Raw genomic sequence first — 27434 nt, forward strand, 5'->3', positions numbered from 1 at the left:
ATAGGGCCTATGTTTAAAAATACTGCTGACAAAGACACATTTGAAAAAAAGGCAATGCTGCTGCCACTGGCGGGTTGATCCTCCTTGTCCGAACCTTTGGTGTAGACGTCTACGAGGCCATTTCTACCTACATGGAACAGTTAGAGGTTATTGTAACCATCTTAGCAATAGACGGGAGCTCAGCTGGAACTGATATGTGTGATCACTGATTGATTACCTGTCTGCTTGATAGTGTGTAGTTGAGTGAACTCGTTTCCTTTACAGGACAGAAAGATTCACAAAGTAGAAAGTGCAGGTCCTTAAATTACATGAAAATTAATGTTAAGAATATAGTGATGAATCTCTGCAGATGTAGGCACATACTGTGGGTACGGGTATAACCTGATTTAGGAAAATCACAGCTGTGACAGTCTCTGTTTACAACAAAGACAAAAGGATGTCGTTATTAGCATTACAAAAGAATAATTTCTTTCTTACAGGAGAATTAGCCTCAAACTTCCTTAGCACCCAATTGCATTTAACATATACTTGGATCTATAATCTTTCCCTTTAAACACAGCTTTCTGGGGCTTCTCTGTTGCACAAAAACAAGGTGTACACCAGCATGGTCTCTTTTCTTGGATTCTCTCTTCTTGAATTCTTATTCAAGAATAAGAAAGACTTGAGGCGCCTGGGTGGCTCAGTCATTAAGGGTCTGCCTTCCGCTCAGGTCATGATCCCAGGGTCCTGGGATGAGCCCTGCATCCATGCTACCTGCTCAGTGGGAAGCCTGCTTCTCCCTCTCCCGCTCTCCCGCTTGTGTTTCCTCTCTCACTGTGTCTGTCTCTGTCAAATAAATAAATAAACTCTTAAAAAAAAAATAGGAATGTCTTATTCATTTTTCCAATCCAAGAGCTGGGAAGAGTACCTGTAAATAGTCACTTTCCCGGGGCGCCTGGGTGGCTCAGTGGGTTAAAGCCTCTGCCTTCAGCTCAGGTCATGATTCCGGGGTGTTGGGATCGAGCCCCACATTGGGCATCGGGCTCTCTGGAGACAATGTTTCCTCCTCTCTCTGCCTGCCTCTCTGCCTACTTGTGATCTCTGTCTGTCAATTAAATTTAAAAAATAAATAAATAAATAAATAAATAGTCACTTCCCGTAGGTATGCTGAAATCTGCTACTACTGTAAAGATTGCCCTGGGTCCTATGGTTCTTTCTTCACTGGGCTCACACATGGAGGACTTATCTGTGGTTGAGGGCAGTTGCATTTTTGTGCAGTTCGTTTCTACTTGCTAACATACCTCTTCAGGGTGAGATAAGGCCTAGGCTCAAAATATTGCCTCCTGGGTTGCCCTAATCATATCTCTTTGTTGTCTGAGGTCATTCGGAGGCTCTGCTCCAATTAATCTTTCTAGTGTTTTCCCGAGTCAATGTATTGGTCTTCTTCCCACCTCAACTCAATGAACAAAAGCCCAGCTCTCATACCTGCCCTCATATATCTTTGCCATGGGGGAGGGGGTGCAGCTGAAACATAATGTCCCAGATCTAACCTGTCAGAATTCGCTGTCATTGAATCACACCCAAAGAGAGCTGCTCATTCAACTAGGCTCCCTATCAGTGGCTTCCTGTGAGTCTAGGTGGCCTAATCGTCAGTATTATAACACTGGGATACTACTGGTATTCTGGAGGGGTGGGTGGGCTTAGTCTTCCTGAACAATGGATTCCTTTGAGGAGCTGATGAAAGTTATACACCTCCTCCTCAGGAAAATGCACATATTCATAGTCATGGAAATTTTTGCATATAATTTTGGATGGTTCCCGAGTGCCTCTTCCTTAGAAACAGGCCTCTTCTGTCCTTGTTTGCTCTGAGTCAGGCCATCAGAGTTTTTTTTTTTTTTTAAACAAACAAATTTTTAAAAATATTTCTTTTTAAGTAATCTCTGCACACAGCATGGGGCTTGACCTTACAAGAGTCCCCTGCTCTACCAACTGAGCCAGCCAGGTGCCCCACCATCAGAACGCCTATTCACCCATCACTAATAACAAAAAATAATTAATTCAGGAAAGATCAAGTCACTTTTTCTCAAATCCCCACAAAAAGCCATTAATACCTATGAAATCCGTCTTTCTTCTACAATAACCAGTGCACACATTTACACAATATTCCAGCTTCAGGTTACTTCAGTATACCCATTTTTAGACAGATGTAACTACGTTCCTAATAAATGCACAGGGACTGCCCATTCGCTAAACTTTAACCAACATTTTAAACACTAGAACAAAAGGAAATCTTAGGTTTTATTTTTTTGTTTTTTCTGTTTTTTCTTCTATGTCTCTTTTCCCATCCCTGGCAAGTTGGTCACAAATACTGAAATGATCAAAAAGAGGAGATGCAAAACCCATCCCATAAAACTAACCTAATTAATTGAGTCAAGCTATCTATTTCAGATGGAGAACCCAAATCATGCACATCTACATGTAGGAACATGTATTTAGGATTTCCAAAGGAAATTTCCTTGTGGAAACTAAGCAAAACCCTAGGCCTTCCTTAAAATGCAAGAGCAGATGTATTTTCAGATAGTCTGTCATGTAGGTAACCAAAGTGGACTTTTAATTATGGGACATTAACTATGCATTAATATCTCATTATAACCAGAGTATAGAGCACATAAACTGCCATTAGAACTGAACAGGTTTGTACTATATGGGATCAGTTTTGATTTTTGCTGCTTACTTTCTCGGGGTTTGGTCCCACCTGCATCCCAGATGCCTTCCCTGCAGTACTCAGAGTGAAGGAGCTTCATCCCACCCTGTGGCAGTGGCAACTTGAATAGTAGTTGCCCCAGATGTGGCATCAGAGTGTCCAGTCAGACTATTTGAGGAGGAATGCTGCCAACTGCATTCCTAGCCTAGCCAGGCTCTTAAGGGGCCTGGAAAGTGGCAGGAAAGCAACAACCCCGTGTTCTGTGTTCAGCTCTCCCAATCCACACACAACTCAAGCCAGCGCATTTGGCTCAGTGGCTTCAGTCAACTTTCTGACTTTGCTGGGTCTTGGGTTAGCTATCAGCAAAATAGTACTTTTATTCCTAAGGACTCTGAGAACCTTGATTAAGCATTTTAAGAATCAAAAGTATGACAAGACACTACAATAACATATTCTGGAGGAATGTTGGAAAACTCAGGGGCAGAGAGCCCCCACTGTGAATAGGAGGCAATTATCAATGAAGGCAAAATAACTAACCAAAGGAGATCAACATGGCCACTGCCAACAATCAACCCAGTTTTCTTTATTTTTTATATAAATCTATTTTTCCTATAAATATATTAATGAAAAATATATTCTTGAACATACTCTGAGTTTGAAAAATTTCCACATATATGTTCATATTAACAATAAAGAAGTGGATAATATATTCATAAGAATACATCATATTTAATAAATAGATACATTTTATATAAATTCTTCTACTCTTCAGTCTTTCCCTTAGTTCTCTCTCCAACTCCAGCTCCAGTGGCAGTACATGGACAGATACGATTTAAACTTCACAAATATCCTTATGAAGACAGAATTAAATAATTTCCAAATAGCTGAAAGTAAAAAACAAGTAAATGTGGCTTTCAGTGAACTGGCTTTGGGCAAATTGGTCTTTTTGCCTCAGTAGCAAGTTTGCTATTAACTCAATTTTGTTTTCTGTTTTGTTTTTTGCAAACTTTTAACTCAGTTTTGGATCCAGTCTTGCTAACAGGGTTTTTGTCTTGTTCCTGAGTCCACAGCTCATGTAATTGTTTTTGTGTAGTGAATGGATGTCCCTGTTGTTCATTGAATCTAGGCTCTCCCTTCTTGCCAGTGCAGTTCCAGGGAGGAATTCCTACCCCTATCTCTAGAGTCCTGTTGTTCAATCAGGAAATTCTTCTGAACACTTACTATGTGCCAGGCACTGTACTAATACCAGGGATATAGACGAAGCTTAGATTTATTTACTTCTTGATGCTTATATTTGGTAGTAGAGGATAAACAATAAAAGTGTAGACCAATAAAAGAGAATTTCAGACATTGATGAGGTCTAAAAAGAAAACTAAATGGATTGTTTTAGCAGAGAGACACAGAAGGAGGCTACTTCAAATAGGGTTATCATGAAGAGGTCTTTGACTAGGTGACATTTAACCACAAACTAGCCAACAAGAAGTCAAGCCTGGTAAAGATCAGGGAGGATTGGGTGGGGACAGGCAGGGGGAGAACATTTCTGGAAGCAGAAATTGTTAGCATAAAGGCCTTCATACAGAATTGTTCTTGGTATGTTCTCAGGACAGAAATAAAATTGTGACTGGAATTAATGAGAAGACAGGGAATGACAGGAGTTGAGGTCGGAGAGGTAAGCAGAAGCTAGATCATGTAGGGCCTTGTATACTGTAGTAAAGGATTGATATTTTCTAGATGAAATAGAAAGTCATTGGAGGGCTTTAAAATGGGAGTGGTGAGATCAAATTTGTTTGTAAAGGATCACTTTGACTGTAGGTGAGTGGAGAATGAATTATAGAGGTCCAAGAATGGAAGAAGAGAGAGTAGTTAGGAAACTACTGTATGTCTCCAGAGAGATGATGGTGGCTTGATGTGGAGGTACTTGGGAAGATAGGGTAATAGATGGATTTGGGATATGTTTTGGAGGGAAATGACAGGATTGCTGATGGATTCAAGGTAGGAGAGGAGGGAGAAGGCGAAACAGATTGACTTTCAGGTCTTGATCTTGATTCTCTAAGTAGATAGTGCATAGCTTCCTGAAATTTAGAAAGACAGGTTTTGTTGGGGTGGAGGAAGTAAGCATTCTCTATAGAGATACTCTTGAACATCCAAATAGTTCTAACTAACTTCCCCTCCCCGTGGTGATCACCTACTTTGTTGTACCTTCCAACAGTACCTGATTTCAACTTTCTAATTCCTTTGTTGGGCCCTTTGTGTATATCTGACACTCCATTCCCTCATTCCTCCAAAATGTCTGCTGTTTGCCAGTCTGCCAGGCTTGTATGTAGCCATGACTATTCTGCACTGTCTTCTCCATGCCCCCACCATGCAGGTGTGGTTCGCTATGCTTTCCCAGTGCCAGCCCAGTCTCATTTGAGGAGTCTGGGTACAGGTTCCAGGCTCCTGCCCTTCCCCTTCTTCTGCTGTGCGAATAGCTTTATCTCTCTAGTTGCTGGCCTTCTTGTTTGAAGATGAATTAGATCAATTCTCAAAGCGGGTTGCTGAACCAGCAGCATCAACATCACCTGGGAATTTATAAGAAATACAGGTTCTCAGGCTCCACCCATATTTACTGAATCACAACCTCTAGGGGTGGGTTTTAACAAGCCTTGCACCTGAATTTCAAAATTCATGCCCAATTTTGAAAGCCACTGAACTAGATATTCTTTAAGCTCCCTTCTGGTGCTTACATTCTATGAATCTATTATCCTTTGATCTGATCTACATGATTTAAGTGATTTTTAAAAATTCTGTAATCATATCTCAAGGTTATGAAGAGTTCAGATAAGTGAAAGGGCATATTGTGAAATACCCCCTTCCTTATATAATTATTTATGTAGTTTCTTCAAACATTTATTTAAATTCATCAGCCTCCAGCCATATACTTTTAAAGAAACTTTAATAAAAAAATCACTCTGAGATTTATCACAGTGGAGTTGTACATCATTTTAGTGAATGGTTGAAAACTGCTGAACAGGTGTAATAATGCCTTTGGGATTAAATAATTGTAACTGAATTACATCTTCATAATGATAGCAAGGGGAGGCAGCACCTCTCACTGCTCTATCACAGTTGGTTTTAGAAGGGTTATAAGAATTGGAGCAAGTCTGAACCATTATTATCACCTACCGTTTGGGATGTTGTACTCATAAACTGTAAACAAAATTGTAATTATTAAGCTGTGGTCATGTACAAATTTCCAAGAGATGGAATTGGTGTAACATTTTAGAGTTTGGTTTTCTTAAATTTAATCTCTGTGATGCTAAAATAACCAATTGTTTCCCTCGATTCAGTTTAAAAAACAAACAAAAATAAAAGCAAATAATACCTAATTCAATTAAAGCCATTTGTTTGCAGTCACCATGACAGAATTAACACTTATTTTAACTTAATGTCCTCTGCTTCTACTAGTTCCAGAGGCAATGTGAAACTTAAGAAAATAATTTAAAGATATAAAGATTCATCACATTCTCAAAGCTCAGGAAACAAAACAAACAAAACAGCCTGAAGCTCATGAGTCTTCAAATTGTCCACTAGAGAATCGAAATTTGATATGTGTTGTTGTTGTTTAATAAACATAAGATTCTTTTTAAAAAGAGTTTTTAAAAGATTGTAAATATCTTGTGGGTTAACTTAGAAAAATTCACTAAGTGTCTGTACTTGCTGCATGGACTAGGGATGAAAAAAGCCAGACGAGGGAAGTGCTTTTAAAGGTGTACAAGAAGGTGAATTCCTAGTAAACAAACGTGTTTGCATTTCCCATTTTCAGGCCTCTGTGTTCTTGGCGAGTCTGAAAAACAGATCCTGCCTTCCGAAACCATGAATCCAACACCTGGGAAGACAGCTGAAAGGTAGATCTCAGATATCCTTATGATTCATTCTTTTTGTCTTACCGCAGTCACCTCGACCATTTAATTGTGCCAATTTCTAAAAGAAATGTAACAAGGTTTTAAGTATGAGTTCTAGTTGATGCTTAAACTGAAAGAAAATGAAATACTCGCAAATGCTTGTATAATATAAGCCAAGGGGTTTTCACAGTTAATTGAAACATCTGAGTAAAATGAAGATTACCTATGTTTTATGTCTGCCACTGATGAGAAAACGAGAGACTGGTGTGATGTACTCATTGGTTTGTGAATCTAAAGGTGTGGGGAGAGTGTCACAAATCACCTTGATGTCCCTGAGAAGGAGATTTTACCTCTGAAGCTCCGATTAATAAAAAAAGATATTTAGCTAGATAGCCCTTGGTTGCCTATGCATCTGTGTGTTCTGACACATAGCAGCCCCTTCATTTCAGGGCTGGAATAACTTACACTCAGGAAATCAGCTCAGGATTCGTTGTCTTTAGATTAGTATATGTAAAACATCTCAGTTGGAGGCAGTAAAGAGTCCAAACAAATCACACTACACCTGGTTTGAAGATCTGTTTTCATTTGTAAAGGTAATACGAATTTGATATAAGAATACCAGATCATTTTCCCCTGAGCACAAAATTTGTTTATGGCCTATCGAGAAAAGAAGTGGCAAAGGTACAGAGTTAGAGGTATTCATCTCCTGCTGCGCGTGTGTCTGAGGTCAGCCTGGTTCCTGCCAAACTCCCCAGCTTTTTCTCTTATCTGAAAGTGGAGGTGAATGGGGGGGGGTGGTCAGGGTGATGGGCAGCAGGAACCCTGAAGCAAAAAGCGCAACTGGGCCCTCCATATCTACTTTCACTAGCACACACTGTGCAGAAGAACAGACTAAATTAGAATTCAAAGTAGGGCAACCTGGGTGGCTGTCGGTTAAGCTTCTGACTCTTGATCTCAGCTCAGGTTTTGATCTCAGGGTTCTGAGTTCTAATTCTGCCTTGGAGCTTGGTGTGAGTTCAAGCTCTGCATGGAGCCTACTTTAAAAAAAATTAAATTCAGAGGAACAAAGAAACAGATCGAACCTCAATGTCTCCTGTCAGACACAACATTCTGCCTTGTCTTCAGTAAGAAAAACTAAAAGAGGAACTCTTCCATGTTGGAAGGACCCAATAAATAAGTCAATTCCACTGCCTAGGGTCCAGTGTGATTTTTGACCTATTCAGGATTTCAGTTTGTTGAGGGTAGAGCCAGTTTCCCAGTCCAGCAACCTTTCTTGTATACCACCCCTTTCCCATAGAACATTTCTCTGCAAACTTGGTTCCATTAAGCAGTTAGCAAAACAGGTATTCCAAAAACAGGGTGTGGTAGTCAAATTCCTTTAGGCAGCAGGTGGTTAGTCATTAAACAGTGTCAAACGAATTTCTTGGGGGCAGGTTCCTGAGTCTGTTTGCCCTTGTTGATTGTGAAGGGAGGCTTGACTTGCTGGTGTAGAATGAAGTGTTCCCAGGCATGCTTGGTGACAGAATCCTCTTCTATTGTGGAGCAGGGAGGCTTTGGGGAGTCTAGTGATTCACAGAGCTTTCTTTGGACAGATTTGATCTATACCAAAGTGGCCCTGTAGTGACTGCTTATTTGCTCGGAGACTTGGGAGAAGACCAGTTGGTTCAGAGTGTGAATGGGGCACCTGTGGGCAGGTCACGCACTCAGAACTGCACGATGCTCGACAGCTAAAAGAGACAGCTGGTCTACAGCAGTGGTTTTCCATGAGAAAAGGAAGTATTGTTGCAACTGCAGGGGCTGGGCCAGTGTCTCCTGGAGGCAGGGAAGGGTCTCCTGTGGTAGACAAAACTTTCCACACCCATACGCTCCCAAGTGGAAAACTCCCCGCTTTACCATTGTTGACCTAATAACATTGTACATACATGTATTATTTGACCAGGCAATTCTTCCTGGTAAGTTTCTTTCTGACAAACTTACGTTTTTGGAAAAAAAATATAAACGTGTCATGCACACACATATATTTTATACACGCACACACACAGCGATAGTCACTGAAGCAATGTTAGTAATAACAAGAGATGAGAAACAAGTAAATATCCACAAAAGGAATGTGTGTAGCCATTACATAAAGCCAGCTCTAGATGTATGATTAAATGAAAAAGTAAATCACGGACACAGGACATTAGGATAAAACTGCATTACATATCATTAGTGGATACTCAAGAAGTTTAACAGTGGTTGCACCTAGTGTCTCAGGGCTGGAGCTGTCAGAAAAACATATTTCACACTCTGTACCCTGTTAAATGCTCAGTGTTGTACCATATGTAAGAGAGCGGGTCCCAGTTGTTCCCCCTCCATACATATATGTCAGTCATCATATCAAGAGATGGAGTTATTTCCGTTTAAATCTGGGCTGGCCTTGGGAAATACTTTGGTGGACACATCCTTCGGGTAAGTCCACCCTTAACCTCTAGGAAGACTAATAGCTTCTGCTTCCTTCCCATGAGAAGCCAGCTACCATGTAAGATGTCCAGTCACTCTAAGAATACCATGCTATATTCGGCCAGCTCTGTGGAGGCACCCGGTAGGTGAGCGAGAAGCCATCTTACACGTTGCAACCCCAGCAGACACGATGTGCCTTTGGAGAACTACCCTGCTGAGCCTGTCCCAGATGGTAGAATTGTGTTTTTGTTTCAAACCACCAAGTGCTGGGGTCATTTATTAGGCAGAAAGAGATTTTTAAAATTATTGTATATTAAACGTAAATATGTAAAATAATTTCAAAGTGTTTTTTCATAGAAATTTGTATAAATGCAGGATTTGAAATATTTTAAAAGGAGGATAAGAAAGGTAACCACAGATGACTGAAGTGGGGATCAGAACATATCACCCGTGAGGAAAAAGAGTAAAACTAATGAGGAAAGAGGCAAATTTTGCTGACTTCACAAGACACCCCAGGGTTTAATTTCTGTCAGGGCAACACACCCAATCCTGTGTGTGTGTGTCTCTCCCTCTTTCTCTCTTTCACACACACACACACACACACACACACACACACACAAGCCACTTAATTATTCTTCTAATTGGGAGGAGAGGAGGGAATATTAAACAGGTTAATTGCTACCATCATCAACCAGAGTCCAAGACTGAATTGAGAGTGTGTTCCAAGTTACACCACGGGATGCCTGCTGGGACCTGATAATGTGATAAAGAAACAAGACAAAGAAACCTAAGTAGCATAACCTCAGTATTTCAAAATAATAGACAGGTGGAAGGAGAAATTAGTTTGATTTTAATGAAAAAAATGAATTCTCAAATATTTTAAAGGGCTGCAGTTATTACTTTTAAGTACAGTACATTTTACAAAGCTATAAATGGGTATCTAATAAGTTAAATGAGGTAAGTTAATGAAAGAATTAAGATTCACAAGAGGCCTACATTATATAATTATGTATCATAAAACAGAAAGTCCTTTAACATGTTAGAATTAATTGGATGACCCAGAAATTGAAGGTACATTGAAGTTTTAGTTTGAAAAAGCAACTAATTTCAGATTAAGCCTTTATACATAGTAGATACTCAACAAATGCTTGGTAAACTAAAATGAACCAACTAGGAAGGGCCTTTGGCAATTATCACTCCCTGTGGACAGACAACTACATCCAGTTGTGTTAGTGGTAACCGCACCCTCCCCCACCCCAAACTGTATCCAGAGGCACAGAGAATGTGAGGGTAACCTTGAACATGGTCCCACTTATTTATTTTAAAGCAAATCATTTTTTAAAAAATCAGCAATGTAACTATGAATAGTAACAAATTATTTGCTGAATAGTGCAGTTAAGAACAGCTAACTTAAGACATTTCCCACGGAAAATTCCAGTTGAAGTGTGAGTAGGTTAACCTGGAAAGATTAATACAGAAAAGAGTGGAAACAAGCAGAATACCAGATTATTTTCCAGGTTCAGCCTGAAGACATGGGAAGGAGCATGTCACGAGAGAGGGATGAGCATCCCGGAGTGTAGGTGCGGAACCAAATAGCTACCATCTCCCCCTCATATTTTTCTGGGACAGGCCCTAGCACCCTGCTCTGGGTAATGAGACCAGCTCTGAGGAGTGAGTCAGAACAGTGGGAGGAAGGACATTGTCATCCTCAGCTATAATATTAACTGGAATCTATCCAAAACATTACCTCGGGTAAGATCTGCTTCCTTGGTTCTTTTCATCAGTGGGGACTCAGGTGAATTTCTAAGACCATAACATAGCTTAGAATCAAGATCAATACTGAATTAGCAGACATGGCTAAGGATAACTGGGGGGAAATAATTAACAAAATTAAGGAGGATTTGCACCGCTGGGAACCATAAAAGTTATTTTATGGGTCCATGTAAATGTAATAAAATCTCTGTCTGTACCACAATTTAATTTCACATCAAAAAGGTCCCCACAGATAGTCTGTAAGATTATTTTACTAAAATTGAATATGTCTATCCCTTCCTCATCTAAGAAAAAAAAAAAAAAAAAAAACAAAAACACTCTGCCTAGAAAGTTATGTTTCACACAGAGGACAGGAATAAGGCCCATCTGATCTCAAGCATTGCCTAATGTCAGCAACTCATAGGAGGTAACATAATTAATTTTTATTAATAATAGCACTTTACAATTGGCAGAGATGGAACATAATATACCAAAAGGATGTTTCCAAGAATAGCGCATACTTTTTTCAAATTAAAAAAGTCAAATATTAACAAGAGTGGAATACAAAAAGATAATGTCTATTATACAGACATTCTTCATATTTTTGCCATATATTTTAAAAGCTTATTGGCATATAATACACATACCCTATGATTCACCCATTTAAAGCATATAATTTCAGTGGTTTGGGGTATATTTAGAGTTGTGCAACCATCCCACAACCAATCTTGGAACATTTTCATGACCCCAAAAAGAAACCCCATACCCATTAACAGTCACTCCCCACTCTCTCCCTCCACCAGCCCCTAGGCAACCACTAATCTGTTTTCTGTCTCTAGATTTGCCTATTTAGAATATTTCATGTAAATGGAATTATACAACATGTAGTCTTTTGTGACTGACTTCTTGCACTTAGCATAATGTTTTTAAGTTTCATCCATGTTGTGGAATATATTGGTACTTCATTCCTTTTTATTGTCAAATAATATCCCATTATATGGATATATTACATTTTATTTATCCATCTGTCAGTTTGATGGACATTTGAGTTGTTTCCACTTGTTGGTTTCTATGAGTAATGCTGTTGTGAACATTGACATACAAGCTTTTGCGTGGACAAGGTTTTGGCTTTTTTATTTCTCTTGAGTATATACCTAGGAGCATAGGCATAGACAACCTAGGTCATATGGCAGATTTACAATTCAGATTGTGAGGAGATGTCAGACTGTTTTACAAAGTGAATGTACCAGTTTACATTTATATTTACATTACATGTAAGGGTTCCAGTTTCTCCACATTCTCAATAACAGTTGTTTCTGTCTCTGTTCTTGATTATAGTCATCCTAGTGGATGTGAAGTGTTATCTCAGTTTGGTTTTAATTTGCATTTCCTTAATGACTAATAATGTTAAGCATCTCTTCATTGCTCATTAGCCATTTGTATATTTGGAGAAATGCTTAATTCAGACCCTTTGCCCATTTTAAAATTGGTTTGTCTTTGTATTATTGAATTGTAAGAGTTATTTTTATATTCTGGATACAAATCCCTTATCAGATATCACCTGCAAATATTTCTCCCCTTCTATGGGTTGTTTTTTCACTTTTTTTGTTGTTGCTTGAAGTGCAAAAGTTTTCAGTTTTGATGAAGTCCAATTTATCTATTTTTTCTTTTCTTTTTTTTTTTTTAAGAAGATTTTATTTGTTTGTCAGAAAGAGAGAGAGACAGCACATGCAAGGGTTTGGCAGGCAGAGGGAGAAGCAGGCTCCCTACTGAGCAAGGAGCCCCACATGGGACTTGATTCCAGGACCCCAAGATCACAACGTGGGCTGAAGGCAGTCACTTAACCAACTGAGCCACCCAGGTGTCCCATAGCTATTTTTTCTTTTGTCACTTATACTTTTTTTTTTTTAAGATTTTATTTATTTGTCAGAGAGAGTGAGCACAGGCAGTCAGAGTGGCAGGCAGAGGCAGAGGGAGAAGCAGGCTCCCCGCTGAGCAAGGAGCCCGATGTAGGACTTGATCCCAGGATGCTGGGATCATGACCTGAGCCAAAGCCCAAGGCTTTAGCCCACTGAGCCACCCAGGCACCCCAATGTCACTTATACTTTTGATGTCCCATCTAAGAAGGCTTTGCCTAACTCAAGGTCACAAAAATTCACTGCTGGGTTTTTATAGTTTGAGCTTTTACATTTAGATTATAACCATTTTGAGTTAAATTTGTGTATAAGGAAGGGAAGCGGTTCACACCTTGATTCTCTTGCATATGTAAATCCTATAACTGTTTTAAATGATGCTATTACTCATATTTTCTTGCACTCTGAGAAATACATATTGTTAATACAAAAAGGAGAAAGATAGTTTTTGATTCTCCCTCTCATAATTTACTCTTAGATCATACTCACATCCAGTCTGAGGAAATAAATTCTTACCCAGTCAATGCCCAAATGTACTGGCCCATCTGCACACCTAAGATGTGACTATTCAATAGACACTGAAGTGACGGGAGTCATCGCATCATACCCAAAAATGAATCTAGAGAGAAAATGGTCATTTTCCTCTTGTGAATTAAAAAATGTTATAAGAACAGAAAATACTCAAAATGGGCAAGGGTATAGGGAAAAAAAGGATTTCTCCTAGACTACCCTTAGAAGTGCAAATGAGTACGATGTTTTCTGGAAAGTAGTTTGGCCATATTTATCAAAAGCTTCAAAAGTGTTCATGCCATTTGATCTAATCATCCCTCTACTTAGTAGTACTCCATAGAAATAAGCAGGTTGCTCATGTGGGTAGATTTACAAAGATACCTATCACTGTATTTTTAGAATTGAATTCTTTTCCCACTTCTATAATTTCTTGATTACATTATATATAATATATATTAAATGATTATATGATTGTATTATAATCACAAAACATTTTTTTTTAAAGATTTTATTTATTTATTTGACAGAGAGAGATGACAAGCAGGCAGAGAGGCAGGCACAGAGAGAGGAGGAAGCAGGCTCCCTGCTGAGCAGAGAGCCCGAAGCGGGGCTCGATCCCAGGACCCTGAGATCATGACCTGAGCTGAAGGCAGCGGCTTAACCCACTGAGCCACCTCTACAGATGTGTTTAAAATGTATTTGTTGGATGCCTGTGGGATGCCTGGGTGGCTCAGTCAGTTAAGTATCTACCTTCAGCTTAGGTCATGATCCCACGGTCCTGGGATCGAGTCCTGAATGGGGGGGCTCTTTGCTCAGCGGGGAGCCTGTTTCTCCCCCTGCCTGCCACTCCCCCTGCTTGTGTGTGTTTTCTCTCTTACAAATAAATAAGTAAAATCTTTTAAAAATTTATTTGTTGGATGGCTAAAGAAAGAGACTGCATATCTTAGTAATAAAGAGTTCCTCCACTTTTTATACTGGTGATTACAGGAGGCGGCATGGAGTGTGGCTCTGAATAAAAGCACAAAATGTATTGTTTACTCGCAGTGATACTGAATTCTGTTGCATGTATTTAAGTGGTTTGCCTTTACCATATACATTCCTGTAGCATTCTCCCTTACCTAAAGTTCTCAAACTATCCAGACTTTTGTCCTGGGAATCCACCATCTGAAAGTCACTCAGGGAATCTGTATATGTAGCTGCATGAAGATTGGAAGTCCTAATTCTTAATTTATCTTAAAATCAAAGCAGAATCATAATAAAATGTAAATTATACCTGGAAACATATTTATCCTTCTTTTATATTCCCAATTCAAGTCATATGTTCAACTCCTGCATGTACAAGTGTTCTGCATAGAAAACTTCTTTCCCTTGACCACAACCCAGCCTGTTATATGTCATAGAAATCTATCCTACTGATGGAAGGGAAATTTTCTTTCTTTCTTTTTTTTTTTAAGTTGGTTTATTTTTTAACTCTCCAGTCAATGAAAGGGAAACTTTATTGAGGATCCAGGACCTTGGGGCTCAGGCAGGAGGCCGCCCTGCGGACAAAGGTAGAGCCAGTAGAGGGGCCTTATTTGACCTCCTTTTTGGGGTGCAGGTTGTTGGTGTGGCTGCACTTCTTGCAACAGTTGACAGCGCGGGGGTGCAGGTGAGCACAACATTTGCGGCAGATCTTCTTGTCGCAGTTGTATTTCTGGGCCAGCTGGCGGAGGGAGGGTTCCACGATGCCACCCCGGAGGCGAAGCTCCAGGTGCAGGGCGGACTCTTTCTGGATATTGTAATCTGACAGAGCGCGGCCATCTTCCAGCTGTTTGCTGACAAAAATAAGACTGCTGATCAGGGGGGATGCCCTCCTTGTCTTCGATTTTGGCTTTGACATTCTCAGTGGTGTCGCTGGGCTCAACCTCAAGGGTGATGGTCTTGCCTGTCAGGGTCTTCATGAAGATCTGCATCTCTGCATCTGTTGGTGCGAATCTGCAAGGCCGCCGCCACCAAACTGCTAGGCCACATCATTGAAGAGAAAGAGGGCAGACTTTAAAGATTTTTATTTATTTATTTGACAAAGAGAAAAATCGCAAGTAGGCAGAGAGGAAGGCAGAGAGAGAGGGGCAAGCAGGCTCCCCAATGAGCAGAGAGCCTGATGGAGGTCTCATTCCCAGGCCCCTGAGATCATGACATGAGTCAAAGGTAGAGGCTTAACCCACTGAGCCACCCAGGTGCCCTACACAATTTATTTTAAATGTAGCATTTAAAATGTTTTCTGAAGGGATTGTTGTACCCAGTAATGTTCCAATTTATGAGGCTGAAGTTTCTAGAAGCTAGTTCTCCATTCAGCAGAACTTTCCTTGAGACTCACTGTTTAGATTTCAAAGGGCTGCTATGGACCTGGGATATATATCAGATGAATATAGAAGAAAGGCCACATGAAGAAGGGACTTAAAGGCACCGTCTTCTGAGGGGCAGCTTCTACTCTTCTCTCACCAAACTTCTCCCTTGCCAGTGTGCAGTATGGGTCTGCAGGCTTCTGAAACCTTATGGAATGACGAGGTAATAGGACCACCTCTAGGACTTGGATAGTGGGCAGAAGTTCAGACAGGCTTCCTTTTACTCTTCCCCCTGCTTTTTTTTTTTTTTTTTTAAGATTTTATTTATTTATTTGCCAGAGAGAGAGAGAGAGGGAGAGAGAGAGCACACACAAGCGAGCACAGGCAGACAGAGCGGCAGCAGAGGCAGAGGGAGAAGCAGGCTCCCGGCCGAGCAAGGAGCCCGATGTTGGACTCAATCCCAGGATGCTGGGATCATGACCTGAGCCGAAGGCAGCTGCTTAACCAACTGAGCCACCCAGGCGTCCCCTGCTTTTATGTGCTCCTGTGATATATAACTGAGTGATAGTGCTCCTGGCGACTTGGGAGAACCTAGGTTTTCCTTGCCCTCCTAGAAGCTCATTTTTTTTTTTTTAAAACACAGTATTCTTCAGTAATCATCAAGTCTAAGATCATGGCTTTGTAAGTCCAGTCTATCTTGGCCAGTTTGGAAAATGAAAGCAGGACCATGAATTGAACTTGCTTACTTAAACCTACTCACCATGATCTAGTTTGGTCCAGTGGAAGGAAGAAGCTTGAAGGGTGAATCAGAAGTAGGATTCTACTTCTCGCTTTGTTTCCTATTATTTTTGACCTTGGGCAAATCAGTTTAACTTCTGCATGACTCTGTTTCTTCATTCTCAAACAGGATTGTTTGTAAACAAACTTGCTGTAACTCAGTTTTCAGGGATAATCAAATGAGATTATATGTATGAAAATTCTCCCTCAAATTTTTAAAGACAATAAAAAATACAAGTTTAAAAATACTATCCATATTGACAGATGAATAGCTAAAGAATCTGTGGTATAGATATACAATGGACTATTAGTCATCAAAAAATGAAATCTTGCTATTGCAATGACATGGATGGAACTAGAGAATATTATGCTAAATGAAATAAGTCAGTCAGAGAAAGACAATGATCATATGATTTCACTCATATGTGGAATTAAAGAAACAAAACAGAGGGTCATAGGGGAAGGGAGGGAAAATAAGACAAAATCAGAGAGGGAGACAAACCCTAAGAGACACTTTTTAAAAATTAACGTGTAATGTGTTATTTGTTTCAGGGGTACAGGTCTGTGATTCATCAGTCTTACACAATTCATAGCACTCACCATAGCACATACCCACCCCAGTGTCCATCACCCAGCTACCCTAGCTACCTGACTCCTGAGATTCAGAGTCCCTTATGGTTTGTCTCCCTCTCTGGTTTCATCTTGCTTCCTTTTTCCCTCCCTTCCCCTATGATCCTCTGTCTTGTTTCTCAAATTCCTTATATCAGTGAGATCATATGATAATTGTCTTTATCTGATTGACTTATTTTACTTGGCATAATACCTTCTAGTTCCAACCACGTCATTGCAAATGGCAAGATTTGGGTGGGGTTTTTTTTCGTGGCTGCATAATATTCCTCTGTGTGTGTGTGTGTGTGTGTGTGTGTGTGTGTGTGTATCACATCTTCTTTATCCATTCATCTGTTGATGGATGTCTAGGCTTTTCCCATAGCTTGGCTATTGTGGACATTGCTGCTATAAACATTGGGGGTCACATACCTCTTCAGATCACTACATTTTTATGTTTAGGGTAAATACCCAGTAGTGCAATTGCTGGGTCGTAGGGTAACACTATTTTCAACTTTTTGAGGACTCTCCATACTGTTTTCCAGAGTGGCTGCACTAGCTTATATTCCTACCAATGGTGTAGGAGGGTTCCCCTTTCTCTGCATCCTCATCAACATCTGTCATTTCCTGACTTGTTAATTTTAGCCATTCTGACTGGTGTGAGGGGGTATCTCACTGTGGTCTTGATTTGTATTTCCCTGATGCTGAGTGATGTTGAGCACTCTTTCATGTGTCTATTGACCATTTGGGTGAAGAGACTCTTAATCATAAGAAACAAACAGGGTGACTGGAGGAGGGAGTAGTGAGTTGGGGACATTAAGGAGGGCATGGTATGTAATGAGCACTGGGTGATATGTAAGACACATGAATCACAGACCTCTACCTCTGAAACTAATAATACACTATATGTTTTTAAATTGAATTTAAATTTTAAAAAATTGAAAAATACTGTCCGTGTATATATAAAATGATTTAGAAGGTTCTAAAATAAAATAGAGGATAAAACAATATAAACTAGAAATTACTAGAAAATACTAGGCATCATTTTTATTCTATCAAATTTTATAGGGGAGAAAAACCTGTGTAATAACCAGGACTGTTTGTTATTCAGACCCTCAGGAAAAAAACATACAAGATCCATTAACAGGCATTGATCTGAGGTAAAGGCCTAAGAAAACTGTTGAGTTTTAAACAAATAAGCAAAAAGCCCAATCTTATAATGAGGTCTCTTGCCTGACCTGAGTTGAGATAACTTGAGTCTTGGATTTATCTGGGTTTGAGGACAGCTCTGACACTGACTGTGGTAGCTCGCATGCCATGACCAGGTCATAAAAGCCTAGAACAATCTGGTGGCTGCTTACATCTACAGTACCATGTAAAGCATTGATACTTGTCTCTCTAGCCCAGGGCCTGGGATCTGGGTTTTGAAATTATTGCTGCACCAGCGCTGGAGCAACCTCTCCTTTACCGTGTTTGACCTTTGGAACCAAGGACTTTTCCATTTCTGACCATTCATGGGTTTTCTAAGAGCAGGGCTAGTCATGGCCTCTTTCAAATAAAAACCCTGCAACATCCCCCAGATTCGCTATCCATTTATAGTAAAGAACTTTAACCATATCCAAAATTGGAGTCTGGACCTATTATCTCTGTGTCTGATATCCTGAGGGATTGGTCAGTATAAGCCAGGTATGAGGGAGGGAAAAGGTGCTTTTGAGAGAAAAACGACCAAGGATGAATAAGGAATCTGGAAGAACATCATGAGGCAGCAGGTGCCATGGGGCTGTACTTTGACATTTCCTATTCTAGGTCTCTTTGGACAGTCCAGTCCAGTGGTTCCAGGAGGGCAGGACTGAGGTAAATATGTCCAGCAACAATTCCTGTTGCTAAGCAACCTCTTCTGAGAGAGCCAGGACAACTCAGGTGATTTCCTATAATGTGGAGAAGAAGGTAAACAGTGGCAACCTGCAGGCAGGGATTGTGAGGAAATGCCTAACAGGAGTAGCAGAGACCAGAGGCATTGGAGGGTGAGCACAGGGGCCAAAGAGCTTCTGCCCTGGCACCAACACCCAAAGGCCTAGAGCCAGATAGGGAGCAAGCAGGAGCTGAAGCAAGGGACCACTAAGAGGAGGTCAGCAGCTCTGATTATGCATTAGCTATCAGCCCTCCTTCTGGAAACTCAAAGGCTTATAAGGAATGAGAAGGGCTGAAATCCTGTTAGCTGTTGCTTTTTGTTTTGTTTTGTTTTGTTTTGTTTTGCTTTGTTTTGTTTTGAGATTATGAGCATGGGGGCATCGGGAGGGGAGTGCGCAGAAGGAGAGGGAAGAGGGAACGAGAGAATCTTAAGCAGGCTCTATGCCCAGTGTGGAGCCCCAAGGGGCTCAGTCTCATGACCCTGAGACCACGACCTAAGCCAAGAGTCAGACACTCACCCCACTGAGCCACCCAGGTTCCCCAGAGGACATCAGCTTTAGTAGACCTGGGTTCAAGAATTTGAATGCCCTTTGCCTAAAACCCTCATATTGGATGGAGAGATAGCATGGCTGTGCAGTGTCCATATAGAATAATTCTGTTGCCCATTTTCAATTTGATTAAGCAAGAATTCCCTCTTCTCCCAAGCATTAACAGTTATTTAAGCAGATTGACCACCAGTTTTCTTATGGAGGTCGTTTAGGATCTCAAAGGTGAGGTTCACCTTATTCCTCAAGGTCCCATGAAAAAAATCAAAGATGGATAAACAGGAAAACGCAGAAGACTCCACCCCAAAATTGCTAGAACACTTACAGGAATTCATCAAAGTGGCAGGATATAAAATCAATGCACAGAATCAGTTGCATTTCTATACACTAACAATGAGACAGAAGAAAGAGACATTAAGGAGTCTATCCCATTTACAATTGCACCCAAAACCATAAGGTACCTAGGAATAAACCTAACCAAAGAGACAAAGGATCTGTACTCAGAAAACTATAGAATACTCATGAAAGAAATAGAGGAAGACAGGAAGAAACGGGAAAACTTTCCGATGCTCATGGATTGGAAGAACAAATCTTGTGAGAGATGGAACAAATAGTCCTAAAATTTGTATGAAACCAGAAAAGACTCCAAGTAGCCCAAGGAATGTTGAACAAGAAAGCCAAAGCTGGTGGCATCACAATTCCAGACTTCAAGCTCTATTACAAAGCTGTCAGCATCCAGACAGTATTGTTCTGGGACAAAAACAGACACATAGATCAATGGAACAGAATACAGAACCCAGAAATGGGCTCTCAACTCTATGGTCAACTAATCTTTGACAAAGCAGGAAAGAATATTCAATGGAAAAAAGAGTCTCTTCAACAAATGGTGTTGGGAAGCTTGGACAGCCATATGCAGAAGAATGAAACTGGACCATTTCCTTTCACCATACACGAAAATAGTTTCAAAATGGATGAAAGACCTCAAAGTGAGACAGGAATCCATCAAAATCCTTAAGGAGAACACAGGCAGCAAAGTCTTCAGCCTCAGCCACAGCAACTTCTTGCTAGACACATCTCCAAAGGGCAAGGGAAACAAAGGCAAAAATAAGCTATTGGGACTTCATCAAAATAAAAAGCCTTTGTTCAGCAAGGGAAACAGTCAATAAAACCAAAAGACAACCAACAGAATAGGAGAAGATATTTGCAAATGACCTATCAGATAAAGGGCTAGTATCCAAATATAAGAACTTATCAAACTCAGTACCCCCAAAACAAATAATCCAATCGCAAAATGGGCAGATTAGATGAACAGGTATTTCTCCAGAGAAGACATACAAGTGGCCAACAGACACATGAAAAAATGCTCCACATCACTCGGTATCAGGGAAATACATATCAAAACCACAGTGAGATACCACCTCACACCAGTCAGAATGGCTAAAATTAACAAGTCAGGAAATGACAGGTGTTAGCGAGGATGTGGAGAAAGGGGAACCCTCCTACACTGTTGGCAGGAATGCAAGCTGGTGCAGCCACTCTGGAAAACAGCATGGAGGTTCTTCAAAAAGTTGAAAATAGAGCTACCCTATGATCAGCAATTGCACTATCAGGTATTTACCCCCAAAGATAAAAAGGTAGTGATCTGAAGAGGCATGTACACCCCAATGTTTATAGAAGAAATGTCCACGATAACCAAACTATGGAAACACCCAAGATGTCCGTCCATAGATGAATGGTTTAAGAGGATGTGGTATATATATACACAGACACACTCACATATACATACAATGGAATATTACGTAGCCATCAAAGAATGAAATCTTGCCATTTGCAACAACATGGTTGGAACTAGAGGGTATTATGCCAAGTGAAATGAGCCAATCAGAGAAAAAGACAATTATCCTATGTTCTCACTGATATCTGGAATTTGAGGAACAAGACAGAGGATCATAGGGGAAGGGAGGGAAAAAGGAAACAAGATGAAACCAGAGAGGGAGACAAAGCATAAGGAACTCTGAATCTCAGGAGTCAAACTGAGGGTTGCTGGAGGGGAGGGGGGTGGAGGATGGGGTGGCTGGGTGATGGACATTGGGGAGGGTATGTGCTATGGTGAGTGCTGTGAATTGTGTAAGACTGATGAATCACAGATCTGTACCCCTGAAACAAATAATACACTACATGTTAATTTTTTAAAATGTTCCAAAAAAAAAAAAAAAGGAAGAGAGAGAGAGAGTGAAAGAAAGATGTATGAACAGCCTGTAGAAGCTTCTTTGGTTAGAGATCCTCTCCTTTATTTCCCAATGGGTCTAAAAATCATTAGAAGCAGAGTTAAAACTTAATTATGAAGAAGAAGAAGAAGAGGGGGAGGAGAGGGAGAAGGAGATGAGGAAGAAGAGGAGGGGTAGGAAGGGGGTCAGGGAAAAGGGGGAGGGGTAGAGAGATGAGGCAGGGGGGATGAGGGGGAAAAAGGAGGCTGAGGAAAAGCTTATTTGTGGGTCTGTTTTCTTGACGTAGATGCCTACTCATAAAAAGTACCTGCTTATTTCCACCTCTGCTATGTTGACATGTTTGTAATTTAAAGTCCCCTTTGGGAAGTATTGCTAGAAAGAGAATAGCCACGTTAAAGAACAGGTACATTTTTAGGCTTCTGCTATATATTGCCAGATTACGCCAAAGGTAATGAGGGGAGGGAGTCTCATTTTCCAGTGCTCCCCAATAGCTTAGCCAGTTTATTAGGTGGGAAAGGACCTCTATTTGTTGCTGGAATTTTCATTTTTAAAATTACAAACTATTCAATGATTTCAACAAGATTTAATAGAGCTTTTGTATTCTGTTCTCTGTTCCATTAAAAAAGCACTTTGGAGGTTAATAAGGAAATGTCTGACCTATTCCTCTCCCTCATATATTAGAGGAGCTAAAGGGGCTAAATAATATGCTCAACATTCTTGAGACAGGAGACAGTAGGAGGCCTGAAAAAATGTGTGAATCTGGGAGGACAAGGATAGGTCTATGGTCCATGTAACTGGTAGGCAGGGAAGACTTCATGGAGGAGGTGTGATTGGTACTGGGTCCACAAAGTGGGTAGGATTTGAGTAGGTGGAAGAAATGTGATAAGACATTGCAGGTGGGAGTTCAGGCAGGAACAGAGAGCAAAGTCTTGTGTTCAAACTGAGCAGGGTGTGTGCATTGGTTCAGGTTCTCTGGGAAGCAGATGGTAAAGGGAAAGTGAGGATTTGATTAGAGGAAATGCCTGTGAGAGAACACACAAGAAGAAGCTGGAAGAGACTGAGAGAGCTATCAGACTGTGATGCATGTCAGTGAAGGAGAGAGGAAAGGAAGATTGAGTGAAAGCTTCCAGGACTTTCTTGCTTTGTGATAACATTTGGGAAGGGTTGTCAGGGAGTCCTTGAACCAATGTTGACCACCAGAGGAGTTCATGTCTCCCAGGAACAGGCTGCCTTAGTATCTCTGCTGCATCCAGTCAGCATCTGGGAGCAGCCTGTAGGAAGCTGGACATTGAAATCTTGGTACAAATGTGATGATGGATCTCACAACATAGCAGTTAGGATTGTAAGCTAATTCCCTGGCATTGGAGGTCTATGAGGTGCATTCTCATGGCTGCCATAACACAATGGGGAAAGAATGAAAAGACTGGCCTCACCGGGCAGAGTGCATTTATCCAGAGGTAGGAGAGGTTTCCTACTTTCATCTTCAGAGAAATATCTTGATTTCTATGGCTGGACAGAGGACATGGTGGTGATGGAAGCTTTACTAATGCAGCCTCTCCCCTCATAAACCCCAGGAGCTAGGGTGTGCACTGTCAGGTCAACGAAGTTCATGTTGGATATGGTGGAAGGGCCCTCGACATCCATTCCTCCTTCCAGTGTACTTTTCTCTATGGCAGAGTCTGGAAAGCTGAACACTACATTTTCTAGATTCCACTATAGCTTTCATTCTGGATGCAAATTAAGTTCTGCCCGTTATTTGTACCTTTGGAACATATGGAAGGCAGAAGTTAGGCAGAGGCCATCCTGCTGTTTTTCAGATTTGTTTGTTTGTTTTGTTTTCTTGCTGACAGTTGAGATCATGAAGACTTTACTTTTTTATGTAGGAGCATTTTAGTGTTCATTCTCCAGCTTCAAGAGTTGGACAAGCTTTTTTAAAAAAAATTTTTTTAATTTTTTAATAAACATATAATGTATTATTAGCCCCAGGGGTATAGGTCTGTGAATTGCCAGGTTTACACACTTCACAGCACTCACCATAGCACATACCTTCCCCCATGTCCATAACCCCACCACTCTCGCCCTACCCTCTTCCCCCCACTGCCACCCTCAGTTTGTTCTGTGAGATTAAGAGTCTTTATGGTTTGTCTCCCTCCTGATCCCATCTTGTTTCATTTATTCTTTTCCTAACCCCAAACCCCCCACGTTGCATCTCCCCTTCCTCATATCAGGGAGATCATATGGTAGTTGTCTTTCTCTGATTAGCTTATTTCCCTAAGCATAATGCCCTCTAGTTCCATCCACGTCACTGCAAATAGCAAGAAGAGTTGGACAAGCTTTAAGAGTCGTGGGGGTGGCAGCTTCCTGATCTCTAAAACCACAGCTACAGTGGTGTATGCTGGATAATTCCACTAGTGCCTTCCCGACTCTCCAGTTCCTGGCACTGGCAGAGGATACACTCCCTGGAGGGCTAGTTCAGCAATGCTGTTTTGGGAATCATTTCTAAAGGTCAGACTGATACTGCTTTTCCTTTGCAATGATTTTTGTTTGGTTTTGTAATAGATTTTATATCTTTTTCTTTACCATACATTATTAAATATTATTGGCTATATTACCTATGCTGTATTTTTCATCTTCATGACTTACTGATTTTATAAACTGGAAGTTTTTATGTCTTAATCCCCTTCACCTATTTCACCCACCCCCCAACCCTCTCTTCTCTGGCAACCATGTTTGTTCTCTGCATTTAAGAGTCTGGTGGTGTTGTGTTCTTAAAATTATTTCTTTGCTCATTAGATTTATGTTTTTAGAGTCCACATGTAAGTGAAATCGTATGGTATCTGTCTTTCTCTGACTTAGTTCACTTAGAATCATACCCTCTAGGTCCATCCATGTAGTCACAAATTACAAGATTTACAAATTAATGGCCAAGTAATATTCCTCTGTGTGTGTGTGTGTGTGTGTTTGTGTGTGTGTGTGTACCACATCTTCTTTATTCATTCATCTATGGATGGACACCTGGTTGCTGCCACAGTAAATAATGCTGCAGTAAACATAGGTGTGTATATATATACATTCAAATTAATGTTTTCATATTCTTTGGGTAAATACCCAGTAGTAGAATTACTGGATCATATGTATTTCTGTTTTTCACTTTTTGAGGAATCTCCATATTATTTTCTGCCATTGTATTTTTTTATAGCAGTTGTAGGTTCACAGCAAAATTGAATGAAAAATACAGTTAGTTCCACATATCCTCTGCCTCTCCCTAACCTCCCCCATTATCAATATTCTAACAGCAGTGTGGTACATTTGTTACAATCAGTAATCTTTTGTTGACACTTTATTGTCATTCAGAGCATGTAGTTTACATTAGGGTTCATTCTTGATGTTGTACATTCTATGGCCTTTCACAATTATGTGACATTTTTCATGACTATATCATCCTACAGAGTAGTTTCACTGCCCTAAAAATCCTTTGTGCTTCCCTTATTCATCCTTCCTTACCTATAACCCTTGCCGAGCACTGGGGTTTTGTTTTGTTTTGTTTTTACTGTCTCCTGTAGTTTGCCTTTTCGGAGTGTAGCTGGAATCATACAGTGAGTAGTCTTTTTAGATTGGGCTTCTTTCACTTATAAATATGCCTTTAAGTTTCCTTCATGTCTTTTCATGACTCAATAGCTCATTTTTATTTAACACGATTAATAGTCTGTTGTATGGATATACCACAGTTTATGTATCTATTCATGTACCACAGTTTATGTATCTATTCATGTACAACAGTTTATGTATCTATTCATGTACTGAAGGACCTGTCGGTTGCTTCCCAAGATTTTGTAAGCGCCTACTTCCCTATATTAAATACCCAGGTTAGTTTCCATCTCCTGTACTTTACACTGACTGCTATAGAAGAGAAGGTGCATATTAAGATAGATAATGTTAGCATGAGGCTGAAGTCACAACAAAGTGGGACCCAGCTGAGAAATAGGTTCACTTGACCATTGCTTTTCTAATTTACATGTTTATCATGTTCGCTGAACTCCTGAGACATCTGCACCTTGTTCTGTTCCCTGTGGGAATGAAGAGATTACTGTCACTGACTATGCTCAAAAGACAATTAAGGGTTTAGTTTCAGGCTTTACCATGTACAAACCAGCAGAACTGGGCTTTCCTTGCCTCTTTGTCTTTGTTCCTACAGAGAGTTCTCTCAGGACCAAGAGCACACTGAGCTTTTTCGCATCTGGGGGTCTTTCCACTTGTGTCAGGGATAGCCCTTCCTCCAGCTTAACCATATATCTGACCCTTTTGTATCCTTCAGGTTTTAGTTCAAATGTTACTTCCTAATATAATGTAAACCCTCACTGTTGTTTTCTATAATATCTCCTTTTCTTACAGAGAGATGTACTTCATTCAGGCCATAAGAATCTCAAGCTTTATTTCTGATTAAGCTTCATATCCCAACAGTTAAATATGAATGACTATATAGAAGGGAATTCGTTTTCATTATCTGTTGCTGTATAGCAAATCATATCAAAACTTGGTAGCTGAGGACAACAATTTGTTATCAGCTCTCAGAATTCTGTAAGTTAAATGGCTTCGACTGGGTGGGTCTTCTGTTGGTCTTTCTTGCAGTTTCTCATATAGCAGCAGTCGGCTGGTGGCTACGTCTGGCACATCCAAAATGGTTTTACTCACATGTCTAGTACTTCAGCAGGGATGACTGGAAGCCTGGATCCAGCTGGATACTGGTATGGCTAGCTTTTCTCTTCCAGATAATCTCAGCTCCTGTCCCTGGCCCCACCTGCTGTCTTCATGTGGTTTCTCCAGCAGGGTAGCTAAACTTCTTATGTAGCAGCCTCAGCCTCCCAACAGCATAAAAGCAGAGGCTGCCAGGTCTTCTTAAGACATATTATTGAAGCAGTCACAACATCACTTTTGCTACATCTTTTGACTAAAGCAAGTTACAGAGCCAACCCAGATTCCATGTGGAAGGAGACTATACAGGAATGTGAATACCAGGAAGCCTGGTGCATTAGGGTTCATCTTTGCAGACTAGCTACCGCAGTACTTAAACATTGTCAGTCAGTGGACCTCACCAACATCCATTAAGCTGGCTAATGAGTAATAATGATGATCATTCATGATGATGATGATGATGAATGAGGAGAATTCTATCTGCTATTTAAAACAATTTTTCTCCTTGGAAATTGAGATAGTTCATAGGAAACCATAGGAAGATTCTCCAAGAACTGGGAGCCAAATGACAGTCTAAGAATCAAGAAAGTTAAGAGCTACATGTGATGGATGATATTAGCCATCTGGAAAAGTCTTTAGGACTGATCTCTTAATCATTCAAGAAGAAAAGTAGCCATCAAATTTCATAAATTGGAGGGTATTGGTAACCTTAAACAGAGAGGTTTCATTGGAGAGTTGGGTTGGAAGCCAGAATAGAGTGGGTTAAGGAGTGAGTGGCAGGTGACAACATGGGCAGAGAAGTTTAGCAACTTTTTCAAAGACGTAGCCAGGGGTTTTGATGCACAAGTAGTAGGATGGGAAATGGAAGGGAAAAGGAAGGGAAATGGGTACGCTTTTTCTGGATGGTAATTAGGCAGCAGATAATAAAAACCTTGAATATATTGTCTTTTGGCCTACGTATACAACTTCTAAGAAAATAACTTAATGAAGTAATCAGACATGTGCAAAGATTCATATAACAAGAAAATCACTTAACGGCTTAGTCAGTTGAACATCTGACTTGATTTTGGCTCAGGTCATGATCTTATGCAGTGTGGAACCTGCTTGAGATTCTCTCTCTCCCTGCCCCTGCCCCTCTCCCTCCCCCTGCTCATGCTCTTTCTCTGC

The 27434-nt window shown here is 40.4% G+C and overlaps 1 long non-coding RNA gene and 1 pseudogene across 1 annotated transcript in view; one reads left to right on the forward strand and one right to left on the reverse strand.

Annotated features, from left to right (window-relative positions):
- Positions 1–26311, forward strand: part of LOC116586210 — a 98268-nt gene extending 71957 nt beyond the window's left edge. Inside the window, exons 3-4 of the long non-coding RNA XR_004283932.1 lie at positions 6489–6570; positions 26205–26311. This is a non-coding gene — a long non-coding RNA (uncharacterized LOC116586210). The remainder of the gene's footprint in view (positions 1–6488; positions 6571–26204) is intronic.
- On the reverse strand, positions 14612–15207 carry LOC116586209 (annotated as a pseudogene).
- Positions 26312–27434: the final 1123 nt, after the last annotated feature.

Source organism: Mustela erminea, chromosome 3, assembly GCF_009829155.1.
Source record: "Mustela erminea isolate mMusErm1 chromosome 3, mMusErm1.Pri, whole genome shotgun sequence".
Lineage (NCBI taxonomy): Eukaryota > Metazoa > Chordata > Mammalia > Carnivora > Mustelidae > Mustela > Mustela erminea.